Raw genomic sequence first — 27234 nt, 5'->3', positions numbered from 1 at the left:
CACGCAGGTGGGCATGAAAACATGGAAATTCACAGACACATGCAGGTGGGCATGAAAGCATGGAAATTCAGATGCGCAGGTGAGCAGGAAAACACGGAAATTCACAGACACTCAAGCGGGCGTGAAAACACGGAAATTCAGACACGCGCAGGTGAGCAGGAAAACACGGAAATTCACAGACACACTCAAGTGGGCGTGAAAACACGGAAATTCACAGACACGCAGGTGGGCATGAAAACATGGAAATTCACAGAGACACACACAGGTGGGCATGAAGGCACGGAAATTCAGACACACGCAGGTGACCAGGAAAATACGGAAATTCACAGACACACTCAAGTGGGCGTGAAAACACGGAAATTCAGACACGCGCAGGTGGGCATGAAAACACAGAAATTCACCAACACGCACAGGTGGGCATGAAAACATAGAAATTCAGAGACACTCAGGTGGGCATGAAAACACAGAAATTCGGACTCACAGATGGGCATGAAAGCACAGAAATTCAGACGCGCAGGTGAGCATCAAAATACGGAAATTCACAGAGGGGTACAGGTGGGCATGAAAACATGGAAATTCACAGACACACGCAGGTGGGCATGAACACATGGAAATTCACAGAGACACGCAGGCGGGCACGAAAACAACGGAAATTCACACACGCATAGGTGGGCGTGAAAACACGGAAATTCAGAGACACCCACAGGTAGGCATGAAAACACGGAAATTCACAGATGAGTGCAGGTGGGCATGAAAGCACGGAAATTCACAGACACAGGTGGGCGTGAAAACACGGAAATTCACAGAGACACGCAGATGGGTGTTAGAACACGGAAATTCACAGACACACACAGGTGGGTGTGAGAACACGGAAATTCACAGACACGCAGGTGGGCGTGAGAACACGGAAATTCACAGACAACGTGCAGGTGGGCGTGAGAACACGGAAATTCACAGAGACACGCACAGGTGGGTGTGAGAACACGGAAATTCACAAACACACGCAGGTGGGCATGACCAGGTTCACATGTGCAAGATGTGTTTCTTCCAGATTACTGGGCAAGAGAGCGGGGACCCTGTAGGGAGTCCCCACGGGGAGTGTCTTGGGCCCGAAAAGTTTTGTCAGAATGTTTAGTTTTCCTTATGATCTAAGGAAGTTTTGAGATCTGTCATTTTCCAAACCCTTAGCCATATAAGGTATCTGGGTAAGAGGCAGACAATTTAGAAGCATCAGTTTTATTCTAGAATTCCACATGTTGCACAGTAAAGTATTTTTAAGCCTACTTATTTTGGTGGTTTTAGGGATGTTTGTTGGTACAAACAAAGTGTTTCTTGTTCCGTGAGCGCTCACTCAGCCTCGCTGCAGTGCGGCTCCCTCGGTTACGTGCACGGATCTGACTCCAGCATGAAATTGTAGCGTTTTCTCCCCCTGTGTGCGGGGCGGCCCTGCTGGCATCGGCACCGACTCCCTGTCACCCTGCCGTGGAGCTGATGCTCATTATTACCGAAATCACAGGAGATACTGTGTCCATCCCTCGATCGTGTCGCTTAATACATTAATGAAAAAGCACTCATCTTACTTTTCCAGTGCTTCCATTATTGCATTTCAGCGTGCTTTTCCGTTTGCAGTCCTGTGTCTTTTTTGATCTTTAAAAACCTTGTTTTGAGAAGGCTTCGTGAGAAGGCCAGAGGACCTGGGGCTCAGACACGGTTAAAGGACTCTTTTCTGGAGGGCTGGGGAGTCGGACGTAGGGGACCGGGTTCAGGTCGCGCTTTCGTTCTCTCCTGTGTGTGTCACTCTACATTTATTCTGCTTGTGCTCCCTGGGTGCTCATCATATCCTAGGGCATGGAGGGTGGACAGGACCCACATCTGTGGGCTAGGGGGCTTTGCTCTGTGGCAGGGGGGCACTTCGAGAAAGAAAGTGACCCGACCAGCGAGGGAGAGAAACGGGCTGGGTCAGTGTGGGCAGGCCTGTATGGAGAGCAGGGCAAGGGCTCTTGGGCATCGCATCCAGAGGCCGAGGGAGGGGAGACCTGGATGTGTTCATGGAACTGAAGGACCACTTCTGCGACTAGACCTTAGCCAGGGAGAAGTTGGGTAGCAACTAATTTTACTAAACATTTATTTTGTCCCTTCAGTGTGTAAGGACTTGGCACTGAGGCAGTTATGAAAGCATTGTCATAACAAAGCTCAGGCGGTTGGAGTTACGAATTGGGCACCATCCTTCAGTTTCTGGACAATGAGTTCTGGTCGTGGTGACAAATACAAAATTTAGAACCTCTGGTTCCTGAGAATGAGTTGATATGATAAAGAGTCGTTAGGAACTGCTTTTCCCTAGTTTTCTCTATGGCGGATGATGTGTATTGTGGCTTTAAAAACCTGAATGCTTCCGCAACACCTTGGAATTTTCATACTTTATAGATGGTGGGTCTCAATTTCTATACAGCTTAGCACATTGCGTGGTTTGGTTTTGATTATTACATGAGACTTGTATAGATTTGAGAAAATTTCGGAGGACAAATACAGACGCTCCTCACCTTGCAGCGGGGCTACGTCCCAGTAAACCCATCGTTGAAAATATCTTAAGTTGAAAATGCGTTTAACACACCTACCCCACCGCACGTCATAGCACAGCCTCACCTTTCTTAACCATGCCCAGAACACTCACATCAGGCTGGGCACGCTGGCTCATGCCTGTAATCCCAACACTTTGGGAGGCCGAGGTGGGAGGATCACTTGAGCCCAGGAGTTCAAGACTAGCTAGGGCAACATACTGAAACTCCGTGTCTACAAAAAATAAAAAATTAGCTGGGTGTGGTGGTGTACACCTGTAATCACGGCTATTCAGGAGGCTGAGGTGGGAGGATTGCTTGCACCTGGGAGATGGAGGCTGCAGTGAGCCATGATCATGCCACTGCACTCCAGCCTGAATGACAGAGTGAGACCCTGTCTCAAAAACAAAACAAAACAAAACAAAACAAAAAAGAACCACTCATACCAGCCTATAGTTGGGCAAAATAATGTAACACAGAGCCTATTTTATAATAAAGTGTTGAAGATCTCATGTAATTTATTGAATACTGTACTCAAAGTGAAAACCAGTGTGTATGAGGACTCAAAATACGGTTTCCAGTGAATGTGTATGGCTTTCACATTAGCATGAAGTTGAACAATCGTAGGTCCAACCGTCATAAGCCCCAGGACCTGTCTGCATATGTACTTCACTACACTATATATGTAGTGCATATTAAAGGTAGCTTTCCGAAGTTGCAGGGGTGTCTGTTCCATATAAACCTCCAGAAATGGTGACTGAAATGGGAAGAGTTGTAGTAAGTGGTTAGGCTGCGGCAAACTGACCCTAACCAGATGAAAGTAACCTTTATTGACCCAAAGCACTACATAGTTCACGTAAAACTATAAGCCCTGGTCTGTGTTGAGCAGGAGAGTAGGAACTGTGAATAGAAGGTATTTTTACAGGTGATAGGAACAGGGCTTTAATGAGTTTGTTCTTAGATGTGCTTAGATTGAGTCCAGACAACAAAAGGCCCAATTTATTTCTCAAGGTTTGACTGAAATTACACTTACAAGGACAACGTAGTGACCCAAGTTTTCCCTGATCGGAGTGGGAGTTTCTTTAAAGAGTTGTCTGCCGTCCGTACCCAGAGATTTGGAAATACTGTTCCCCCAGTCTGGGCAGTTTGACAGTTGGCATGAGATATCCACAGTGGTGTGGCTGTCGCCATTAGGACCTAGAATATTTTCATCACCCCAAGGCTCCCAATGCCCCCCACATCAGCCACTGCACTGCCCCCAGCCACCACCAACCTGCCTCTGTTGTCATGGTGCTGCCCGTTCTGGAATCAATGTAAATGGAATCACATAGCATATGGTCTGGCTCTTGTCACTTAGCATAATACTTTTCTGATAGATTCATCCATGTTACTGCATGAATCAGTACTTTGCCCCTTTTCAGTGCTGACTAGTGCTCCACTGAATGGACGTGCCGTCATTTGTTTTCATCCATCAGGTGGTAGAGATTTGGGTTGTTTCCATTTTGGAGGCTGTGATAATAAAGCTGCTGTGAACATTGACCTGCAAGGCCCTGTGTGGATGTGTTTCATTTCTCATGAGTGAGTCACTGGGAGTGGCTTGCTGGGTCCAGTGCTTTCCAGGGCGTTGGTACCTCTTGCATTCCTACTGCAGTATAGGAGAGTTCCCATTTCTCCACATCCTCGCCAACACTTAGTGTTGTCAGTCTTTTTAAACTTCATTCATTGAAGTGGGTGTGAGCCATATCTCATTGCAGCTTTAATTTGCATGTTTTTTTTTTGTTTTTTTTTGTTTTTTTTAAGATGGGGTCTCACTCCGTCACCCAGGCTGGAGTGCCATGGCACTATCACAACTTACTGCAGCCATGACCTCCTGGGCTCAGCTGATTCTCCCACCTCAGCCTCCCAGATAGCTGGGACTACAGGTGTGCACCACCACACCCATCCAATTTTTGTATTTTTTGTAGAGATGGGGTTTCACCATGTTGCCCAGGCTGGTTTCAAACTTCTGGGCTCAAGCCATCTGCCCACCTCAGCCTCACCAAGTGCTGTAATTACAGGTGTGAGCTACTATGCCTAACCTGTGTGTGTGTGTGTGTGTGTGTGTGTGTGTGTGTGTGTGTGTGTGTATATATATATATATTTTTTTTTTTTCTTACACTTTATTGAAACAAGGTTTTGCTATGTCACCCAGGCCAGTCTTGAACTCTTGGACTTACGTGATCCTCCCACCGTGGTATCCCAAAGTGCTAGGGTTACAGGCGTGAGCCACTTTGTTTTGTTTTGTTTTAACAGGGACTCTGTTTCCCAGGCTGAAACACAGTGGTGTGATCATAGCTCTCTGCAGCCTCAACCTTCCTGGGCTCAAGCGATCCTTCCGCCTCAGCTTCCTGAGTAGCTTGGACTATAGGCACGCACCACCATACCTGGCTAATACTTTAAATTTTTTACGGAGATGGAGTCTCATTATGTTGCCCTGGTTAGTCTAGAACTCCCGTGCTCAAGTGATTCTCCTGCCTCAGTCCCAAAGTGCCTGGGCTATAGGCGTGAACCACTGTGCCAGGCTCCTCGTCATTTTTCTAATGATACCTTTCAGAAAGCAAAAGTTTTAAATTTTGATGAAATTTGGTGTATCAAATTTTTTTTTTGTTCTTTTTCAATTAAGAACTCTTTGCCTGATCTGAAGTCTTTTTAAGAGTTGGAGGGTCTCGCTACATTGCCTGGGCTGGAGTGTAGTACTGTGATCATGGCTCACTGCAGCTTCAACTCCTGGGCCTGAAGTCTTAATGATTTTCTCTTACGTTTCCTTCTAGATTCCTTAATAGTTCTCTCACCTAGGTCTGTGATCCATTTTGAGTTCATTTTTGTATACCGTAAGAGTTGAGGGGTTCCCCCTCCATCTGGCACGTGGAAATTGAGTTGTTCCAGCACCATGTGTAAAAAGGCTGTCCTTTCCCATTGAAATCCATGGCGCCCCTGTTGGCATTAACTGACCACCTATATTGTGAATCTGTTTCTAGGCACTGTTCTGTTCCTTGGATCTATGAGTCTGTTCTTGATACAATTGATTAATTTCTGTAGTTTTATGGTGCATCTTGAAATTAGGAAATATACCTACCTTTTGAAACTTGTTTTTGGCCAGGCATGGTGACTCACACCTGTAATACCAGCACTTTGGGAGGCCAAGGCAGGAAGATTGGTTGAACTCAGGCGTTCGAGACCAGCCCAGGCAACACAGCAAGACCTCATTTCTAAAAAAGAAAAAGAAAACTTGTTTTGGCTGTTGTAGGTCTTTCACATTTCCATATAAATTTTAGAATTATCAATTTCTACAAGAAGCCTGCTGGATTTTTACTGGGATTGCGTTGAATCTGTAGAGAATTGACATCTTAATTTTGAGTCCTTCAATCCATGAACATAATAGATCTTCTCGATACATTTAAGTCTTTAATTTCTCCTAGGAATGTCTCGTAATTTTCAGTATGTAGGTCTGTCACATACTTGAAGTATTTCATTGTATCATGTTATTGTAAATGGTACTGCCTTAATTTCCACTTCTGGTTCTTCATCGTTCTGTAGAGTAGTATAACTGATTTTTATATATTGACCTTATACCTTGCAATCTTGCCAGACTCACTTAGTAGTTCCAGTAACTTTTAATTATAAGACCTGTATTGGTGTTCCTTCTTTCCTGATATTGGTAATTTGATCAGTCTGGTTAAAGGTTTATCAATTTTGCTGGTCTTTTCAAAGACTCTGCTTTCAGCTTCATTCGGTTTTTTCTTCTGTTGTTCATTTCTATTCTGTTAATTTATGCTCTTATATTCATTTTGTTTTCTTCTGCTTACTGGTTTTTTTAATTTGCCATTTTTCTAGTTTATTATTTTTCTATTATTAGATGGGGTCTCACTGTGTTGCCCAGGCTGGCTGGACTGAAACTCCTGGGCTCAGGAGATCCTCCTGCCTCAGCCTCCTGAGTAGCTGGGATTGCAGGTGTGTACCACCACAACTGACTACTTTTTCTAGTTTAAGGTCGAGCCTAGAGCATTGGTTTTTTTTAGACTTTTTTTCCTAATAAAATCATTTATTAGAAATGGCTTCATTTCTAATAAATAAAATTGCTGGTACGCAGAGGGGTCAGGGAGGAATATCAAGAGACTGTAAGAGACCCCTGAGATACCCTCTGTGTGACCCCGGTGACCTTCATCCCCTGGTTTTCACGGCCTTGTGCAATCCCCTCCCCTTGAGTAATTCCTGTTAACCAATAGAATATGGCAGCACTGAGGGAATGTGGTCTGATGCGAACGTGTGACTCCACCTTGCTGGGAGATCCTCTCTGTTGCTGCCTTGGCCTGCACATTTTGATGAGTCAAGCTGCTTTCTTAGAAAGACCCATATGGCGAATAACTGAGCAGGAGGCCTCAGCCAACACCCCCAGGGCCGAGGCTGTCGGTCCGGGAGCCTGAGAGAGGCCCTAAGCCAGAGCTACCCCACAGAGCTGTGCCTGGATTCCCGGCCATAGGAGCTGTGTGGCCGTAACTGTCGCTCTGTGCCGCTGGATGCCGTGCAGTTTGTTACGCGGCAGCAGGAAACCAGAACACATGCTCAGAATATTCTGGTGGCCAGACTCTTGGACTGCACTGCTTCCCCCTGTATAACTTAGGGTGCGTTGGTATCTTTCCCATTGTCTGAATCCTCATCTTGGTAGAAGGGGTACGAAAGTACTGCAGATGAAGCATGTTTGTATTGATAAATATCTCAGCAAAAACCTTAGATGATAACTCGTTTTGAAATATCAAGCAATAGCAAGTCTGCCCTTTCTCTCTTCCCCAGAGAAAACTTTCCCTTTGGAAATCAGCAAACTGGAAGCTGTGAGAAGCAAATTAGCTCCATCTCTGCCATCAGCAGAATCAGTAGAGGAGTTGTTCGAAATCTAGGAGCAGCCAGCTGATGCCTGTGTGTGTGCGGTGGCCCTTGATGGCAGTTTCCTAAAGTGATTCACCCTGCACCATCCTTACTCCAGGCAGTGTGCCGTCTTCTGCAGACGTCAGTGGTGACACTGCCTGTGATGCTGCTGGCAGACAGTGCTGCTGCCCCTGGGAGGCCCCTCCCTTCCCCCCGGCAGACAATTCTGCCGCCCCTGGGAGGCCCCTCCCTTCCCCCTGCCCTTGATTCCTGGCCTGAAGGCTGGTCTTTAGGTTCCGTTGCTTCCTCTTACTTCCTCCCATGTGGCCTCCCTGGAGTCCTTGCACCACACACAGTGGGGTTGGGACACGCTGAGGGTCTGTGAGTCCCATCTGGCTCTAAGGGTCCAGCTTTCTCTGAGTGACAGGTTGGGAGCTGTCTGCCATCAGGTGACTTTGGTGTGCTCGTGATGCTGAGACCAACTTTTTGGGGTCTCCTGGGAGACCCTGATGCTCTGGGATTCTCCAGGCTGCCCCCTGGGTCAGCCCTGGGGGAGGCAAGCAGTAAGGGGGGCTCTGGGAACCCTGGACAGAAGAGCGGAAGGCCCATTGTTCGTTTAGTGATGAATTAACACTTTCCTTTATGATGATGATTCAAGTCCTGTTTCTGGTTTCTCTTTCATTTCCATTATTTGCTCAAGTGACAGAAATTTCCTGTCCCTCCCCAAAACGGTGGTGGTGGAGGTAGCAGCAGCCAACAACCCAATGTTGGCTCCTCTCGGAGAATCCAAAAATCGATCGTTTTCCATGTGTGCAGCCTTACTTGTCTCTGCAGATACCAGCATCTCGTTTGTTCTGGAAGCGTGTGCAGAGTTAACACATATGATGTGCTTAGAACAGAGCCTGTAATTTTAGCTGTTATTACTGTCATTATTTATTTTTTTTCTCCACTTGGGTTCCTAGTCACCAGCCTTGGTAACTTTCATCGAGGGCCTCCCTCGCACTGAGTGTTGAAAAGTCACTCAGTGGTTCAGTTTGCACCCCATTCATTGCACCCCAGTACAGCCCAGCCTCCACCTCCCCCCCAACCCCCACATGTCTTCTTGCTGAATGCACAGGGATGTCCTCATTTCCAGACTCGAGGTTTTCTGGGCCCTGGTGCTGGCCCTGTCTCCATCGCACAGGACTGAGTGGGCCTGGCTTCCAGCTCTGCCTTCCCTCACTCTTTTCCTGTGTGTGTCCTGTCCTGAGCCCCATCGGTGTCACACTGGACAACTCCAGGGTCTGTCACACTCAGTACGTTTGAGAGAGCAATGCTTTCAAAAATGGTGCTGTGTTGGATTTGATGAAACACAGCCCATCTATCTCCAGGCCAGACTTGTCTCTGCAGCTGTTTACTGCTCACGTCCGCCTGTCCTGGCCCCGCTGCATGCTCCCACTCAACACACTCCACAGTGTGCGCATCTCTTCAGTGTTCACGTTGCTCCAGGACCCCCTGCAGCCCTGTCTTTCCACCCCTTGTTCCTGCAGGATGCCCTCTCCCTCCTAGACGGTGCATCCCCTAAGGACCAGGTCCGACTCACCTTTGTTCCAAACCATGCCCAGCATGGAACAGAGGCTTGCGGGAATGAAGGAATGACTTGCTGATGAAGGGGAAATTGACATGCCTTAGGCGCCTCACATGACCACCGGCCAGAAGCTGATGCATTATATTCCAGAGGAGGCTAGAGGCCATTCTGCCTCCGGCCCAGGCATGGCTGGACTCCATCTGGAGCTGCTCACTTGGAGGAGGCACAGGGGAACCTCCTGCAGGCAGGGTAGGGAGGAGGCCTTTCAAACCCAGGTGTTACCAGTCAGCACTGTGGCCAAGACAGAACCTCCTGTGACCTCAGGACGGGCGGAGCGCACCGTGAAGAATCAGGGGCAGTCTCCCAAGTAGCCGAGTTGATTGGGAGGGCAATTGGGTATACAGCTGACCCTTAAGCAAGTCGGGTTAGGGGTGCTGACTCCCCGTGCAGTCAAAAATCCATGTGTATCTTTTGACTTCCCCTAAAACCTGACTACCGATAGCTTCCTGACTGGAAGCCTTACCAATCATGTAAGCAGGCAGTCAACACATCCCTTCTATGTTCTATGTGGTGTATGTTTACAGCCAAGTAACCTGAAGAAAACAGAGCTAAGAACAGTATAAAGAAGAGCAATGTATTTCCTATTCGTTATGTGGAAGCGGACCGTCATAAAGGCCTTCATCCTCATCTTCATGTTGAGTAGGCTGAGGAGGAACAGGGGTGGGTCTTGCTGTCTTGGGTGGCAGAGGCGGGAGAAAATCTGTGTAAGTGACCGGTACAGTTCAAACTCACATTGTTCAAGGGTCAGCTGTATTTAAATTTATTTTTGAGACAGGTCTCTGTCGCCCAGGCTGGAGCACAGTGGTGCGATTACGGCTCACTGCAACCGTGACCTCCCAGGCTCAAGCCATCCTACTGTCTCGGCCTCCCAAAGTGCTGAGATGGTAGGTGTGAGCCACTGTACCCGGCCTGTATTTAAATCTCGCAAAGTTTCTGGCAAATATCATTTCAGTGTTAGTATGGTTGATGGCAAGTGGTTCTGTTTTTCTGACAGTGGAAGGAATGGGTTTTCCTGTTCTTAAAAACCCTTTCTAGTTTGTGGGAATAAAAGCGCCATTGACACAGATGCCATTGCGCTTCCGTGCTTGCCGCAGCGGGGGACTGTGCACCTGGCGGAGCTGCCCTCGGTCACGTCCCCACACCACCGTGTAGGCTCGCTCACGCCTCGCTCTCACCCCCACATTGGAGGACCTGCTGAGCCACATGCGGTGTCTTGGGACACAGAAGGCAGACATAGGGTCCCCTGACCTTCTGGCAGCCCAGTGGGGAGAACAGTCGTGGAAACAGGTTGCTGCAAGGTGGTGCTCAGAGGGGGTCTGACAGTGTGTGGAGGGACCCCAGAGCAGGAGTAACACTCCCAACGCTAGCAGGTTTTTCTGTGGCTCCCAGCAAAGCCTTGGAGGTGGAGCCTCTGTCACCACCCGATAGACGGGTCCTGGCCCTGCTGGCTCCCTACTGCACATGGGCTGGCTTAGCTTTGAAAATCCTGTCTCCTCTTGTGAGATTCTACAGCCTCCTGCCACATTTCCTGGCCTGGGATCCACATTCAGGTCCACATTCAGCTTCCTTCGGTGTTCGTATAAACCCAGGATGGTGGTGGGTGGGCTCCCCCGACACGTGGCCTCCAGTCTCGGGCCTGTGCATTGAGGTGCTCGTGGAAGACAATATCTGCCGGCTCTCTTCCCAGCAGCCTGTGAGTGAGAGCAGGGAGTGGCAAGCTGCCTAATGGAGGAGTTTGGCTCAGCGACTTGTCCAGGGTCAGTGTGGGCTTGTTATCTGGGGCACTCATCGATGTACCACGGGAGCTGCGGCAAGCAACCAACCAAGCAACTTTGTATTCTCATGAGACCCTCAGGTTCTTTTTCCCAGCGCTCTCTTGCCTGTTCTTGATAATGGGGGAGTATGGTGTTCTGTCTGATACTGGAGCCTGCATTGCTAATCGCAGCACTTCCCGCACTGGTCTAAACATCCTCTGTGGGAGAACGATGTAGAATTGTCACAGCCAGGAGCCACGTTCATTCCCGCTGCGGAGGTCACTTGGGCCTGGCTTGTTAGATACCCAGGTTTAAGAAATGTAAAAATCATGATGATTCCAGTACTTACTTACTTTTATTTCTTAAATTCTATCTGTCACATGAGCTGGATTATTTAGAAGACTCTGGGCCTTTCGGTCATCGTCCTGGTCGTCACTGTTAGTTGTGCAGGATTTTGTTTTCCTTTTATGGTGAAGTTTGAGTCTGTGGGTTTTTATTTTCAGTTGCCAGTTGTCCCGTGATCTCAGCTAAATGTGCATATAATGATGGCCGCACTTGGCGGGATGCGCTTCCCTTTTCATCTCATCTGTGCCGGGAGCTTGAGGACAGGCTCCCGGCCACAAGGAGGACTGCCCACTCGCTCTTTTCTGTCTGACCTGGAGATTCGGGCGGTCCGCTGTCCATGCGAAGGCCACCGCACACTCCCTTGTCTTGTCCCTGTATGCACCATGACTTCACAGTGGCCATCTCTGTCCCGGCAGGAATGGCCCTGCGCCCCCTTCTTCCTGGCCAGGGTGGGACCTGAATCCTTGATTCCACACAGCCACCTCCTCTTCTGAAGGTGCTCTAGTGCAGAAGCAGTGCTCCCTCCTAGCGCTGCGGGGATTGCTGGGCTCCCAGGCCTGGGAGGAGAGGCTTGGAGGTGGCACAGAAGGCGGTGGGGGTGCCCGGACTGCTGGCTGGCTGTGAAGGGAGAGGTAGCCCACCTGTCCCCAGAGGGCCCTGTCAGCACCATCCCGTGAGCAGGTCCTGCCCCACAGAGCCAGCCCACCAGCGGTTCACAGACCCTCACCCAAAAGGGAAGCTGTTTTTCTTTCTCTTTTTTTTTCTTTGACTGTGTTGTAAAGGATGCAAAGGAACTGTTTTTAAAATATAAATTCTACTTTCTTAAATGGACAGTGCCTTCACCAAGTTCAGAGTTGAGAAGTTACCATAGGGCAGACTGCAAGGTTTCCATCCACTCCTGTCCCCCAGGCTCCCATCTCCCTTCTCCAAAGGCAGCAGCATCCCCAGCTTCTACACAGTTGCACCCCAGGCAAGCGTCCTTGGACCTCGCCACTGTCCCCAGAGCAGCTCTTGGAGAACAACAGTGCAGATAAAGCCCCTGGTTCTGCGTCCACCACGTTGCCCATGAACCGTCTGTCGCCCTCCTTGGCTGTGCTGCGCGGCGCCCTCCTGGCTGTGCTGCTCCTCCGCCTGCCCGCAGAGCCACTGCTCACTGCAGCCTGGCCTGTTTGTGAAGCTGTGTGTGTTGTGCACTACATTTCCACACCATTTATTGAATGATGCGCTTCTGGAGGAGACTTTTACAGATATGTACATTCTTAGCCCCAGGCTCAGAGTAAAGGAGTTGAGAACACACCCACAAACCGGTGCCCGTAGGCCCGCAGCACCACCCCGAAGTGGGGAGAGGGGAAGGGTGTGAAGTGGCCCCGATGTTAGTTGAGACCCAGGAAGATCCTCCCCGTCCCATGGATCCGGGCGTCTGCCCCCGGCTGCCCTCGCAGGATGGTCTGGAGGGCAGAGGAGGGCTCTGGGAAGCATCCTGCAGGCCCCGCTCTGCACATCCACGCGCGTCTCCCCTGCAGCACGGCAGGCGATGCGTGTGGCGTCTCAGAGCTGGGATCCAATCACAGTGTCGGGCAGCCAGTTTCTCATTTTACTTATTTATTTTTGAGACAGGGTCTCGCTCTGTTGCCCAGGCTGGAGTGCGGTTGTGTGATCACGGCTCACTACAGCCTCGACCTACCAGGCTCAAGCAATCTCAAGCGATCCTTTCACCTCAGCCTCCCAGAGTGCTGGGACGACAGGCACCGTCCCCACCACTGGGCCAAAAGGCACGTTGTGGAACCAGGCTCTCCGGAGCCCTTTGGGAGCCAGCCCCGTCTCTGAGTCACGCTCAGTTCCGTCGGAGCACCCTTCCCGCTGGGGTGTGTTGTTCCCATGTAGCCGTTTTCCCTTGGGAAGGAAAAGTCCCGTCTCCCCTCCTGTTGATTGTTTTCTTCTTGGTTCAGGAAGTATACTCAAGGGAAAAGGAAAATCATGTAAAAGAAAAAAGGGGCGTTCTTTGTTGCAGTCTCAGTTTGACTCATGAGTTAGAACTAGATTAACGTGAGAGCCTAACTTCTCTCCACTCGACAAAGATCATGAGCAATAGAGCATCTGAGAATGAAGAAGTGAAGTCTGCAGATTTATTTGTGGGGGAAGTCAGGTTTATTCTTGTCCGTCTCATTCAGGAGGCTGGGCGTGATGACTAAAGCTATGCTCACTTTATATTTGTCCATTTGTTTAAAACACCAGACTTTCCATTCTTCATTGTCGTTCCGTGTGAATCGAGATTCCTAGGATACGGTTTGTTGTAGCTTGAAGCTCGCCTTTTCTTCCTCTGGGAAAAGTCTACTCTTTAAAAGCCTGCCTCACACAAAACACTGGAAGTTTAAAAAAATACATGAAGTGCTGGTCACTTCCCTCCACTCCCTGAGTTGTGTGGGGCCCTGACCATTTGATGCCGGGTGCTGGTGGGAGCAGGTGTGCAGAGATGACTAGGCCTCAGCCCCACACTGAGTCACCTGCAGAGGCCATGCCCTCCAGAGCCCAGTCTCATGAGCCAAGCCCTTCTTAGGAACTCAGCATGTTGCCTCTAAAACTGGGAGCCTTCTTATGCAACTGACGATGGCTTAGTGTTGAAATCCACCTGAAAACACATCTTTGGCAAGAATTGAGAGACATTCCTACTGTGTTCAGGTGAAAATGCACCTCACGATGCTGTGTGCGTGCGTGTGCGTGTGCGTGTGTGTGCGTGTGTGTGTGCTTTGCTCCTGCACCCTCCTGGAGTAAGCACGCACTTTGCTAAGCAGGTGACTAAGCAGTTGGTTACTTTCTTTCTGCAGGACGTATCTAACTGGGCAACTGTGTGAAACTTGGAAGCTGAGTTGTGTTGCAATTCCCTTGCCTGGGAGGTTGGCAAGTATTTTAATAGTGCACTTCTGCAGTTCAGATACACTCGATGCCTTTCCGGAAGTTCCTGTGCGTGTGATGACACTCTGAAAGGGGTTCAGTAAACCTATTTTGTTTTGTCTGAAAACACCCAGTGACCCAGGGGTGTCTGCAGATACCACACTCTTGGTTTGTTTTCCGATTTTGAAAAACCACACTCAGCACCTAGCTAACCCTAAACAGTTTCCTTTCTGGCAGGAATAATTCCTAAGGGACATGTTTGCCCCAGTCACGGGGGTCACCCAGCAGGGCTTTGTCACAGCAGGCATCTGGGGACTAGAGTGGACCCTGCAGAAATTCACCACGTGGCCCAGGCAGCAGCCCTGGCTCATAGCATCCGGGTGGTTGAGATTTTCTCCGTCATGCTTCTGGTCTGATGGTTCTTTCCTCCCCATACTAACTCGGATGAGCTGGAAACTGCTGTTGAGGAACCTGGGGAGACTTTACTAGAAGAGTACCTTGCACTGGGGTTTCCCAGGCGTCCTTCATAGCACCTCCCACAGCCTGGGCTTTCATGGGGCTGCGTGTCTGCAGCTCCTCAGGGCAGGGCAGCCTGCTCTGCCCCCCGCCGGCCTCCTGGCAGCTATACTGTGGGTGCAGGCACCCCACGTCTAGTATCATGCCTGGTATTGGGGAGGGTGCTAAATAACTCTATACTCAAGGGCTCTTAGAAGTTACAGAGTGAGCAGTGTCTCTGTAGGGAGAGGGTGGTGGATGTTGGATGAAGCTGGAGAGCTTGGTGCCTACTGCCCTCCAGGGGCCAGGGGAGATGCGGTGGTCGGGGAGACTGTGAATGGCCATAGCTGGATAGACTCAGTGAAAAGCTGTGTGATTCCACTCCTAGGAGGGCCCTAGAAGTGTCAGATTCATAGAGACAGAAAGCAGAATGGTGGAGGCTGGAGGAGGAGAGAGGAGTGCATGTTTCGTGGGGACAGAGTTTCAGTTTGGGAAGATGACATTGCTCTGGGGTGAGTGGTGGTGATGGTTGCACAGCAGTCTAAGGGTACTTGCTGCCCCTGAGCTGTGCACTTACAGTGATTAAAAAGGTAAATTCGATGTTGTGTTGTTTGATCACAATATAAATGTGAAAAAAATTGAACGACTTGACAAAGCTAAAAGTTGCATTTCCTGCTGACTGGAGGCTTAAAGCTTGATGGTGACACAGGCCCAGGCTTGGAGCTGCGACTGCCCACTCTAGTCCAGTGGGAGAGGGTTTGGAGACTTGGGCAGGCATCTGCTGCCCCGGTGTCCTAGGCATCCACGGTGCAGCACAGGTGGCCTGTGGCCAGCTAGCTGCACACCAGAGGGAGAACCATGTATGTGGGCTGGACAGCATTCCAGAGATCTTGACCAAAATAGTTGAAAAACTTCTTGTGCAAGGATGTTTTGTTTAGACTGGAAGCCTGGATTTCCTTGCATTTCAGATCATTGTATTTTTTAAACAATAAAATGTCAACTATGGTAATTTTTCCCAAAGAGTTACACGCCTATTATTCTTTCATCAAGTACTTACGGAGCACCTACCTGCTAGGTGCTGGGCATCGTGCCCAGGGCTGGAGGTGAAACGGGCAGCCCGAGGCCTCCAGCTCACTTGGAGACACGAGCACGTGACCTGGCGCTCCCAGTTCGGTGAGGTGAGAAGCGTGCTGAGAGGAGATACTGGCCTGCTGTGCACTCGCTCCAGGGATCATGGAGCGCCACGTCCGGGAAGGCATGGAGGGCGGCGGTGAGGGACACCGTGTGGCTTTGGGGTGAGGGTTGTGATTTTTGCTGGAGGAGAAATATTAGGAAGGACAGTTAAAATACAAGGCATTAGCTGCTCGCTTCTAAAGGTAAGCATGGAGTGCAGGGGAACAAGGCAGACGGACACCCAGCGCCATGCAGACAGAAAGAGGGGCTGGAAGCCAGGGGGCGCTGTCTCCAAGTTGCAGGGGTGAGTAGGGGTCCGTGAAGTAAGGGTGGCCCTGGGCACAGTCTGGGCTGTGGTGTAGTGGGGAGACCGTGGCATTTATGGAAATGGTGACTAGTCTAGCATGGCAGAAGTGTGTGAGCTCAGTGCAGAGTGGTGTGACAGGCAGGGAAGGACCATATCACAGGAGGCCTTACATGCCACTCCAGGAAGGTGATTTACAGAGAAACCTGAGCAATTCTGCCCTTTTTCAATATTGTGCATATGAGCAGTGGTAAAGTAACAGTTTTTAAATCCTTTATGGTAAACAATATATCATATTTTGGCAATTTCCAAACTTACTAGATGACTATAATTTTCAAAATCTTAGAACATGAACCATAGACATTTGAATTAAGACCAAAAAATTCAATTATTTCTGCAGAAAAATGATCATTTAACAAAAGCCAAAAGGAAATTAAATATTAACAAAACATCACAAATATGTTTGAACCGATAGGACTAGATACCAGCTAGCTCAGGGACCGATGGAGGTTCGTGTTAATCTGTGGGGCCATGTGTTAGTGCTGTCTGTGGCCAGCCCTCTGCACCCTCATCCACTGGGCACCGCCCAGTGACTCTCTGAGGAAGGGTGCACTGTTCTCAAAGGAATTACTCCATAAATGTTTAATATTTCCCTTAAACATGTATCAAAATAAAGTTAAAGTACGGAAATACGTGGGCTTTTTGTGAAAGGAAGTTTTAGAATAAATACGGCAGTTACTTTGCCCTTAAAAGCAATTAGTATGCAATGTGTCCACCAGCAAGATGCTTCCCAGATGATGGTCATTTTGTCATTTAAAAAAACGGACTATTTAGATGTTACAGAAGATACGTACACGTGTGATTATGTGAGTAGTAAGTTAATAGGATTTGTCTTTGGGTGCAGAATAGGTTGTTCGCCCCCTTTTTAAAGTGAAGCATGGGCTTGGATGTGTAGACATATTTTCTAGCTTATACACGACTTGGGAACGTCACAGAAACATTAAATGTTGAATTGGAAGTAACTGTTAGACACTTAATACCAGAGGATTTAGGTATAGATGTGTTACACAATGGAAGACTTCGGGGAAACTGAGAGTTTGAGTTCCAGTGTGAGGGCAGTCAGGGCTGGGTGAGCGGGAAAGTCTGGGGACAGCTTTCTCTGGATGTCCGCATGTTGAGTTAAATATGGCTTGGGAAGCCAGTGCCTGGACTTTTGTGTTAGGGATGAAAGTCATCAGGGACAGTCGGCACTGCAGGCTCTACTCAGGCAGGGGAGAATCCAGGCACTGACTGTAATGTTTTTGTTTTTGTTTTTGAGACGGAGTCTCACCCTGTCACCCAGGCTGGAGTGCAGTGGCACGATCTTGGCTCACTCTAACCTCCACCTCCCGGGTTCAAGTGATTCTCCTACCTCAGCCTTCTGAGTAGCCAGGATTACAGGCACACACCACCACACCCGGCTAATTTTTTATATTTTCAGTAGAGATGGGATTTCACCATGTTGGCCAGGCTGATCTCGAACTCCTGACCTCAGGTGATCCGCTCACCTCAGCCTCCCCAAGTGCTGAGATTGCAGGCATGAGCCCACCACGCCCAGCCAATTCTTAATGTTTTGCACATTTCAATCCAGTTGTTTATTTAACTTTTTGAACATGCACACGCTTACATTTTTCATTTGAGAACGTGACTAATGAGAATTGCTGCCCATGTTTTGATGGCGAGGTTTCTTTTGTTTTTGACCTACTAGCAGTTTTGTGTAATGCCTGCCCCTCTCTTCCTCTTCCGTAAACCCAGGACCTGAGACCTAAGCTCTGAAACGCTTCCCCATTCTCTGCCAAGCCCAAGGCCAGCCTGGCTCCCTGTGGCTTTTTGTTTTCTTCGGATAATTCACCAGTTCTTATAAGCTTACTTTACGTTATAATCGTTGTGGGGTTCACAGAGGGTCTTTGGTCCTTCATATTCTTCAGAATACGAATACGTCCTCCTCCGTGACAGCCGAGCATGGTTTAACTGCAGCCGCACCGGAAGTGCACTCTGTGGACACACCGGCTGTGCCCTGGGTTGAAGTGCCCCTCACAGTAACCTGACACTCATGATTTATAAATGGAGCCGCCTGTGTGTCTCATGCATTTAAATTGCTTCACCTGCATGAAGAAGCGGGCGGCATTTGAGCAGTCAGTGCTGTTCCCTGTTGGTTTCATATCCCCTGCTTTTCAGCACTGCTGCTGCTGTGGATCAGGGACTTCAGAGTGTGACAATCCTGGACAAGCCTTAACAAGCCCAGCCATGGCTCCTGTGGGTAGAGAGCTGAGTGTGGTCACCTGCATCTTCACTAGGAGATGAAGCAACAAACTCAGTGCTGGGAAAGTCAGTTTTGGTTTGCAGAGTGCCTGCCGAGAACCTGCGAGGTAGCAGGCGCTTTTCTGTCCTCAGGGAAGGCAGACCAGCGCAGGGACACACATTTAAACAGCCGGTATCATGGTCACCAAGGGGGAAGGCCGTTCCAGGCTGGGGAGCAAAAGCTCACAGTGACGCAGTCCGGGGAGGTCGAGTCCCGCCGGAGCCCAGCTGTGCTGGGAGGAGGGGCCGGAGCAGAGTGTGGAGGTGAGCTGCATCCAGCTTTCCTGTGCCAGTGCAAGACCTCTCCGAGGCCTGTTGTCATTAGTGTAGTTATCAGGGAGGTCATCTCAGGCCACCACCACAGCCATGGCAGGGTCTAAGGGCCCTCTCCTGGCTGCGCACAGGAGAATATCCCAGGGCAGGCAGTCTGCATCAGGACCTGGGGTAGATTCAAGCTGGCAAGTTATACACTCCCTGTCCACCTCTGGACCCTTTGCTGGTGCACACGGAGTTCTTTTGGGGAAGCCAGGCCACCCAAGACCCTGTTTGGGTAGAAAGATGCTAAATATAGTAACAAGAAAGGGAAATGTCAAAATGGGATAGCAAATAGGGTTCAAATCGCCAGCCACGAGCAGGGAACAAACACGGATGCCCCTCTTCAACACTGGCCGGGGAGCCCACCCCGCACCTTTCAGTCCTGGGAAGAGCCCAGGCTAGGCCCACGAGGAGGTGGCCTCTCTGTCTCTAGAAACCAGGGCTCCAAAGGGAAAAGTGACCTCCTTGAGGTCCTGACGGCGAATGAAGAATCTGAATTGGAGCCACCCTTTCCTTCAAACCAGGATGCCCTCCACCAGCACCATCAGGCCAGGGCTGAGGTTTCCGAGGGACGAGATGTGAATTAGGCCTCAGTGGACATAGAGAAGTCCCCACTCAGGTGAGCAATGCAGGCCCCGATGTTGGCGATGATTCACTAATGGTTTATGCGGACAGCGAGCTGTTCAGGATGACTCAGTTCTCATAAAAGCCCAGTGATGATGTTTACAGATTTCTGCAGATCAGGAAACGGACACTCAACAGAGCTAGTCGATGGTGGAGCTGGGATTCAGACTCAGAATCAGCCTCCACTCAACCATGGTGCCATAGTGCCGGCCTCTGAAGGCCAGCTCAGCCCAGAATCAGGCCCAGCCACAGACCCACTCGACCTGCCTAGCCAAGGCCCCACACCAGGGAAAAGAGCAGAGCAAAACGGGTGCCACACTCCACAGTCGTTTCCCAGGGGCATGCCATCTTGGGCAGAAGTGTCATAAAGAGAGATATTGTTAGAGGGTTTTTTATTTCATTTTCTTATTTATTTGTTTGTTTATCGTGAGACAGCCTATGTTGCCCAGATTGGAGTGCAGTGGCGCACTCCTGGCTCACTGCAACCTCTGCCTCCTGGGTTCGAGTGATGCTTGTGTCTTAGTCTCCCAAGTAGCTGGGATTACAGGCGTCTGCCACCGTGCCTGGCTAATTGTTTTCTGTTTTTACTGCAGATGGCGTTTTACCATGTTGGCCAGGCTGGTCTCGAACTCCTGGCCTCAAGTGATCTTCCTCAGCCTCCTAAAGTGCTGGGATTACAGGTGTGAGCCACCGCACCTGGCTGGTTTTTTTTGTTTTTGTTTTTGTTTAATTTTTAAATACCCGAGATCTTTATTGAGAAACCGTAATAATAACCATCAGTAAGAATTCATTTTTTCCTTAATTTCCACAAGCTTGCTAGTTTTAACTTAATAGCATTCTCAAACCACTTCTAAACCAGTGTGTGGCAGGAGGCGGGGTATAATGAACAAATGTCTGCAGCCCAGCTGTGTGCTGGAACCAGCTCGTACTGGCTCCTGAGAGCCAACTTAAATTTTCAAAAACTTTGTGGGCTGATCGTTAAACACATGCATTGTGGAAAAGTTACGTGCTTACAGTTGATTTAGGTTAGCAGAGTTAACGCGCACTTAGCACTTCCTGTTGCCCGACTCCCTTTCGCCTCGGTGTGTCTGCCTGCCGTACCTGCAGGGCACAGGTGCTTCTCAGCACTGGCTGCCGCTCCTCTCGACTCCCGTTCAGTGACGTCACCTCAGCAGCTTGAGATTGGGCGGGGTGGTAGCGTCTGCACCACGGAAAGTGGCAGCCACTGAAAGGAGACGCCAGTCCAGCCCAAGCTGGTCGTGAGGCGCTTACCTGGGAGCCACTGAGTGTGTGTGTTCACCTTGCAGCTCGTGAGCACTCACCTGGGAGCCGTTGAGGGCATGTGTTCACGTTGCATCTAGTGAGCGCTCACCTGGGAGCCACTGAATGTGTGTGTTGACCTTGCAGCTTGCTCACCTGGGAGCCGTTGAGGGCGTGTGTTCACGTTGCATCTAGTGAGCGCTCACCTGGGAGCCACTGAATGTGTGTGTTGACCTTGCAGCTCGTGAGCGCTCACCTGGGAGCCACTGAATGTGTGTGTTGACCTTGCAGCTCGCTCACCTGGGAGCTGTTGAGGGCGTGGGTTCACCTTGCATCTCGTGAGCACTCACCTGGGAGCCGTTGAGGGCGTGTGTTGACCTTGCAGCTCGCTCACCTGGGAGCTGTTGAGGGCGTGTGTTCACCTTGCATCTCGTGAGCGCTCACCTGGGAGCCACTGAATGTGTGTGTTGACCTTGCAGCTTGCTCACCTGGGAGCCGTTGAGGGCGTGTGTTGACCTTGCAGCAGCAGCGTTCCCTGTCTTCACGTGAGGCCATGGTGTGATCATTCCCTGCTTGGGCATTTGGGGTGTTTCTGGCCATTCATTATAATCAAAGCTATAAACAGCAGTATATAAGGGTGGCAGTTGGGTTTCCCCTCTGTCCCTAATTCAAACCATAAAGCCTTATAGCTGAAGGGGACATTTGCTGTCATCTTATCCAAGCCTTGGACGTGAACCAGCCCATGGTCAAAGCATGGTGTGCAGAGCAGTGGGGCTGGTGTGTGATGGATTGTTGAGATTCCACGGCCTCATGTGCAGGAGTCTGAGGTGGGTTCCCCCGCTCAGTCCCTAGTATCTGTATGAGCTTGGGCAGATGATATAATCCATTGGAGGCTCAGCTTCACCCCTGAAGACCCCTTCTGTAGGCCGGCTGCAGAGGTGAGATGCAGAGCCTGAGTCGGGCACTTGGCATAGGGCCTGGCCCCACTGGAATGTGCTGTTTCTGCCATTTTAACTGGGCCTGGGCAGTGCTATGTGACCTGGAGCCTTGGTGACCTGGGCGCTACTTTCCAGTGCCCGTGGAGAGAGGAGAACCTTGGTAAAGAACGGAACTGGGGTCTCCTGATCTCGGGCCGTTTGCCCTCACCAGGCTCTGTTGAGAGGTGACCGGCACTTAGTGTCGCAGTGTACTGGGCCTTCCACACTCGGACCAGTCTCATGTGGCAGTAACTTCCTAGTGGCTCAGCGCCGTGTGGGGAGAGTGCTTCCTACTGTGCCTCTCAACGTAGTGGGCTGGGCAGGGCCCACAGTGGCTCTGTGTCTGATGGGGACGGGGGTCCCCCGTGGTCCCTGGGTCTCTGCCTGTGCCTTGGTTCTAGGGTTCTTTGTCTAGAAGATGCCAGGTGGCCGGGTGACCCGAACACTCAGTGTGGGTACCACAATGCCAGCTGTCCGCCCACCTGCTGTTGCTAGGTGCTCCCGCACATGACATCCGACTCCAGGTAGCTGCACAGCAGCCCTCTGGGAGCAGCCCTCCTAATGTGTCCTGTTGATCCAGTGGTGACCTCATGATCCAAGCTTTTGACCTCGGGGACTTGACTGGTCATCTGGTCCACTAGGTTGGACCAAACCGGCCTCCTCATGGTCCTCCCCCCACCAGCTTGCAGTGTGGCCTTCACGGGGACCTCCGTGTCCCAGCCCAGGCACCTTTGAGGGGTCCCTGCTGCCTCTGGCGTGAGGGGCCACGCCCTCAGCCCAGAGCCAAGGCCTTCCTGGCCTGGCTGCCGCTGCCCTGTCTCCGGCGCTCCTTCCCACACTGTGCCCTTCATCCTACCCTCTGCACCCGGCCTGGGACCTGCCAGGTCCTTTCTCTTCCGGGGTGACCTTCAGCCCTAGAAACGTGACCGAATGTGGCTCCTCCCACACTAGTGTTCTTTGTTTGCAGAGAGGGCCTGTCAGATGCTGGTCTTTCCCCCATTTCACAGGGGAGAAGACAGGCTGGGAGGGGTGGGGGAAATGCCTCACTGGGTGTCACATGCTGTTGCCGCTGCCACCATAGTGTCCCTGGAGCAGGAGGTGCTGCCCCAGCACCTGCATTCCTGAGTCCCCGGGTGGGGCAGGTCTGGTTCCACGTCATCAGAACTGTCATCAGCGCCGCGTCCCAGTTTGGCAAAACGCACTCACCACGTCTGTGCCACGTGCTCTTCGGCAGTATTGCTCTTCTTCTCATTTCTTCAGAAAATAGACAGTGTCAGCACTGCACTTCCCTGGGCAGGAGACTTCAGGTGGCTAATTCCACAGGAAGATAGTGTCAGGTGTAGGTGCCGGAGCAGCGGCCGGACCCTCCCCAGGTGCAGCGTGAGCTTGGGCAGCAAGGCCGGGGCAGCGGAGGCGGCACTGGCCTGGGCGCTGCTCCTGGCAGTCCCCAGCCATCAGGGCCCTTCCTGCCCCGCTGCTTACCCCATCCCAGAGCTGGGCACACCTGGGGCTTCAGACCTTCAGGTGGCCGCCGGAGCTGCTGTCTCAGGGCCTCTCTCTGGCACAGCTGTTTGTCTCCAAGGACTGTCCTGTGAGTGTACGAGGCCCTGCTGGCTGTGCTGGGAACCCTCGGCACCCACAGGTCTTCGCGGCCGCTTCCCTCTCTGCCTTCTGTCCCGAGAGGCTTTCTGATGGAAGGGCGGGGGCTTCAGGAGTGGCCCTCCCTTGTTGAGATGGGGTGCTCGATAGCGCCTTTAACTTTGAGGAACTCCGGGGCCCGGCCCTGATAGCCACAGTGGGTCTTACTTGAGTCGGTGATGCAGAAACGGAGGCCTGTGCTTCTTCACCTTCTGGGAAACCTACTTCCAAGAGTCTACTCACCGGGCCGGCTGTGTTGTGGAAAATAGTCTAATACGGCCTCTGATATGTAATTCATTTACCGAGAGTAAGTGGACTTGCAGAGAACTTTCTTACCATCGTATGATGGTGCTGTGGTGTTATCCTTCCAGCGTTTTGAACTCACTGCCCGTGGACGTCATCAGAACACCACGGCCGCAGGAGTGCAGGCAGGGATCTAGTGTTGGGCGCTGAGCTGTGCGCGCCGTGTTCTCCTTTAATCTCCAGAATGCCCACCTTTCCCAGCATGCCCATTTACATGCAGGGCAGCATGTTCGAAGCCCAGGCTGCTCCAAAGTCCCGCAGCCAGAGTCCTGCAAGCTCAGAGCTGAGCATCTCTGCCCGGAGGCCATGTGGTCCCTGCCGTTGGCCAGGCCCTGGCTGTGAGGGAGGTGCAGGTTGGGAAGTCTGGCTCATCACCCGGCGGGTCTGTGGCCAGGGCCCACCTAGCACGCGCTGGAGTGGCAGCAGGGTCTCTCCTATGGGTGGAGGCCGTGGTCTGCGGGCGCCGTCACCCACCATGTGCTTGTTGAGAGCCTCCTACAACGCGGTCCTGGACGGTACGGATGCCTTAAAGCTCATGGCCTTGGCAAAGGAGTGCCTGGACGCCAGGGGAGCCGCCCCTGCCCGGGGAAGGCACTGGCCGGGCCCTCCCCAGTGGCCATGGCTGAGGCCCTGAGTGGAATGTGAGCCTGGTGTTTTCTAGAAGAGGAGGTGGGGTGGGGTGGGTGGCTGGAGTCTGGTATGGAGAGGGAAGTGGCCTGGCATGGGCTGCCCAGACAGTGGGTAGGGTAGGGTCTTGCGGGCTGCAGACAGGAGGGTGGACTCTGAGGGCACTGGACGCCGTGGCGGGTGTGAGCAGTGAGTTTTTAGGTGGTCACTCTGGCTGCAGGTGGTGGGTGGGTTATAGAGGATGAGGGAGGAACCAGGGGTCAGTTGGAAGCCTGCTGTGCTCACAAAACTCTGCTCCTAAGAATGCAGCTCTTTTAAGGGCACTAAGCAGTTACTGAGTGTCAGGTAAGGGGGAAGGTCGAGTACTTCAGGCAGAGGCAGCAGTGTCTGTGACGGTCCCATGGGCGGGAGGAGCTGATAGGAGACAAGTGTATGACGGGGATGTGTGGCTGAGGAGGCAGCGGCACCTGGTGCCAGATGGGCTGTGTGGCGGGTGGTGTTGGTGCGCGGGGTCCTGCCAGCATGAATGGTGGGTGACAGAGCCTTTTCTCTGAGATAGGGGATCCCAGAGGAGGTCTAGATATGAAGCGGCAGATCAAGAGATGGGTTTGGGATGTATCGAATTAGAACTTTCCTTTCTCTCCTCTGCGGCCTGGGGTAGCTGTCGGCTTCTGAAACTGATGAGGCAGCTGAGGGTATGGCCAGCTTTGACCCCTAAGCTTAGCGAGGGCTGCAGGACATGGACTGCATTTTGTGCTCTTCAGGAAGCTTCCGGAATCTCAAACCAAAGGCCATATGGTTGCTTATACAGCTACGATAACATCACTGTGTCATCACAAAGATGTTTGCTTATTGCAACATCTGTTTGGAAGAGCCGTGAGGATGGGTGGCTGTGCCGATAGGGCAGAGAGCAGCCCATGTTCCAGCCGCGGGGGGTGCGAGCCCCATGAGCCAGCCAGTGAAGACAGGTGACTGCCAGTGAAGACAGGTGACTGCCAGTGAAGACAGGTGACTGCCAGTGAAGACAGGTGCCCACAAGTTGGACACAGGGGTCGGCTCTGAGACAGTACAGCAGCTGCAGAATGTTCCTGCTGGCTTTCTGGAGCGTCAGTGTCCTGCTTGAGCCTGGCCGAGGGCCTCTAGCCAGGCTGTTGAGGCGCCCGTCCTTGTTGAAGAGGAGAAACAGTGGCCCCCTAGGAGTTGCTGGGGGGCACTTGGCACAGGGCTGCAGGGACAGCATCATCGCCCTGGAAACGAAGTCCAGCCTCAGGGCCGTCCCGTCCAAAGACCCTTCGGAGTCTACTGAGGTCAAATTAATGGAGTCTTCAGAAAGGCTAGAATGCGCAATTTCAAAACAGCTGCCTCCACCCAAATCACCCCATGTAAAGCTTGCAGTGAGCCACAGCCTCTTGGGCACCCGACAGCTCCACTCCACACAGCTCTCCCCTCAGGGCTCTGCCTCACCCTCTAGAGATGAGGCGCTGGGTCCCGGCTTTCAAGTTTCAATTCCTCCTCTCCTATGAAAGGCCAAAGCCCGGGAACTTATTGTCTCCTGCCCCTTCACCGCCAGATTCCCCCGCAGGGCTCAGGGAGCCATAGCTGGCACTCTGGGAGGGGATGGGTGGGCCATGGGTGTTGGAGTGGGGAGGCAGCACATGTGAGAACACTCAAGATGCTGCTGTCCCCTCCACCCTAAATGACGGCCCGTTTGCAGTAGGCTCAGAAAAAGCACCTGATCTTGCCCTTCTTTTCACCCCCTCCCTGCCTTCCTGTGGCTCTAGTGGTTCTGGAACATTCCTTGCAGCTGTGGGGCCCTTGCCAGCACAGAGCCTCGGTGCCAGGGGACCCAGTGCCAGTGGCCCTTCCCCTCTTGCAAGCAGGTGGCCCGAGCCCTGGGGGCCGGGCTCCCCTGGCCCAGTGTGTTTCCTGTCTGAGGCCCTTCAGAAGTGGCTCCCGACAGGGTTCCTTGACTTAAATTCATCAGAGGTCACTCAAGGATGCTAAGCCTTTCCCACGCAGGACTTGTGCTCACGAGTTTCATGGCACTGTGGCATTTGGTCCCAGCACAAAAGTATATCTCTATGTGGAAGCTTTGTCCATTGAAAGAAAGGATGCAAGTTCCTGTTCCCATTGCGGATCTTTTGTTAAACATTTATAGGCGACTTTCCCACTCCCTGGCACACCCCCCCCCCGCCAGCCTCCCCCCACCAGAAAGTCCCAGTTTATCACACACGGCACTGTGAACAGGAGCCGCCACACGTGACCCGAGCGTCGCCTGTGACCTCACACAGCCCGCGGCCGAGCGGTGACACAGTGAGTATTTCCTGTGAACAGGGAACCTTCCTGGTCCCACCATTGTTGTTCAGCTTTTCCCTGGGAAAAAAACAAAACTTATTTACTGGGCCCGGCGTTGTGTTTGTGTGGAGCCGGGCTGGGAAATGCCCCATCGGAGGCGTCCCAGTGGCAGCCCCCTGCCGCGAACCGGGGAGACCGAGTTCTCACCACGGGGGACGGCGGAGCAGGATCCGCGAGGCAGGCAGGCGGCAGCTGTGCCCTCCCAGGGCCGCTTTGAAGATGTGATGAAAAATGTTTATTTTTCTTGCCAAGATGCTTAAAACAAAGGGAGCTGTCCCCTGTTACTCGGGACCACTCAGTCCTGCAGCCCGGCTCTGTGGGCACCCGGCGGGCATCCCGTGGCCGTGCTGCCTCAGGTGCTGGGGGCTGAGATGGAGCTGCTGCCTTCCTATTGGGCTTGAGCTTTCCTTGCAGCCTGGAATTGAAATTGACTTTTAGGCCGACTGGGGAGGGAAGAATGAGACACAGACACTGCTGGCCCTGTCCTGGCCCCCTGGCCTATCTCTCCATCCTCAGCCTGACCTGCTGGTGGTCCCTGCGGCCTTCACCCCATGACCACTCCCGAGGGAAGCCTCCTGCGCCCCTGGCAATGCTCCTTCCCTGCGTACCCCAGTCATGGGTCTCCTGCTCTGGCCAGATTCTGGGTTCCTCCAGAGGGGACAGGCCAGCACCTGGGGTGGTGCCAAGCCCACCGAGAGGTTCAGCAGCGACAGCTGTCGTTGGGTGTAGATGCTTGGTGCTAAGGTGC

General features: G+C 51.8%; 1 protein-coding gene and 1 long non-coding RNA gene across 3 annotated transcripts in view; one reads left to right on the top strand and one right to left on the bottom strand.

The window, feature by feature from the left end:
• Positions 1 to 27234, top strand: part of SLC45A4 (solute carrier family 45 member 4) — a 99047-nt gene that overhangs the window by 52539 nt on the left and 19274 nt on the right. The window lies entirely within an intron of this gene.
• LOC144330879 (uncharacterized) lies at positions 12899 to 18061 on the bottom strand. The gene is made up of 2 exons (XR_013397474.1): positions 17957 to 18061; positions 12899 to 15884 (listed from the first exon to the last, which is right to left on the bottom strand). It is a non-coding gene; the product is annotated as an uncharacterized LOC144330879 (long non-coding RNA).

Source organism: Macaca mulatta, chromosome 8, assembly GCF_049350105.2.
Source record: "Macaca mulatta isolate MMU2019108-1 chromosome 8, T2T-MMU8v2.0, whole genome shotgun sequence".
Taxonomy (NCBI): domain Eukaryota; kingdom Metazoa; phylum Chordata; class Mammalia; order Primates; family Cercopithecidae; genus Macaca; species Macaca mulatta.
Note: the sequence above shows the minus strand (reverse complement) of the source record. Positions and strands in the feature narration are given on the sequence as shown.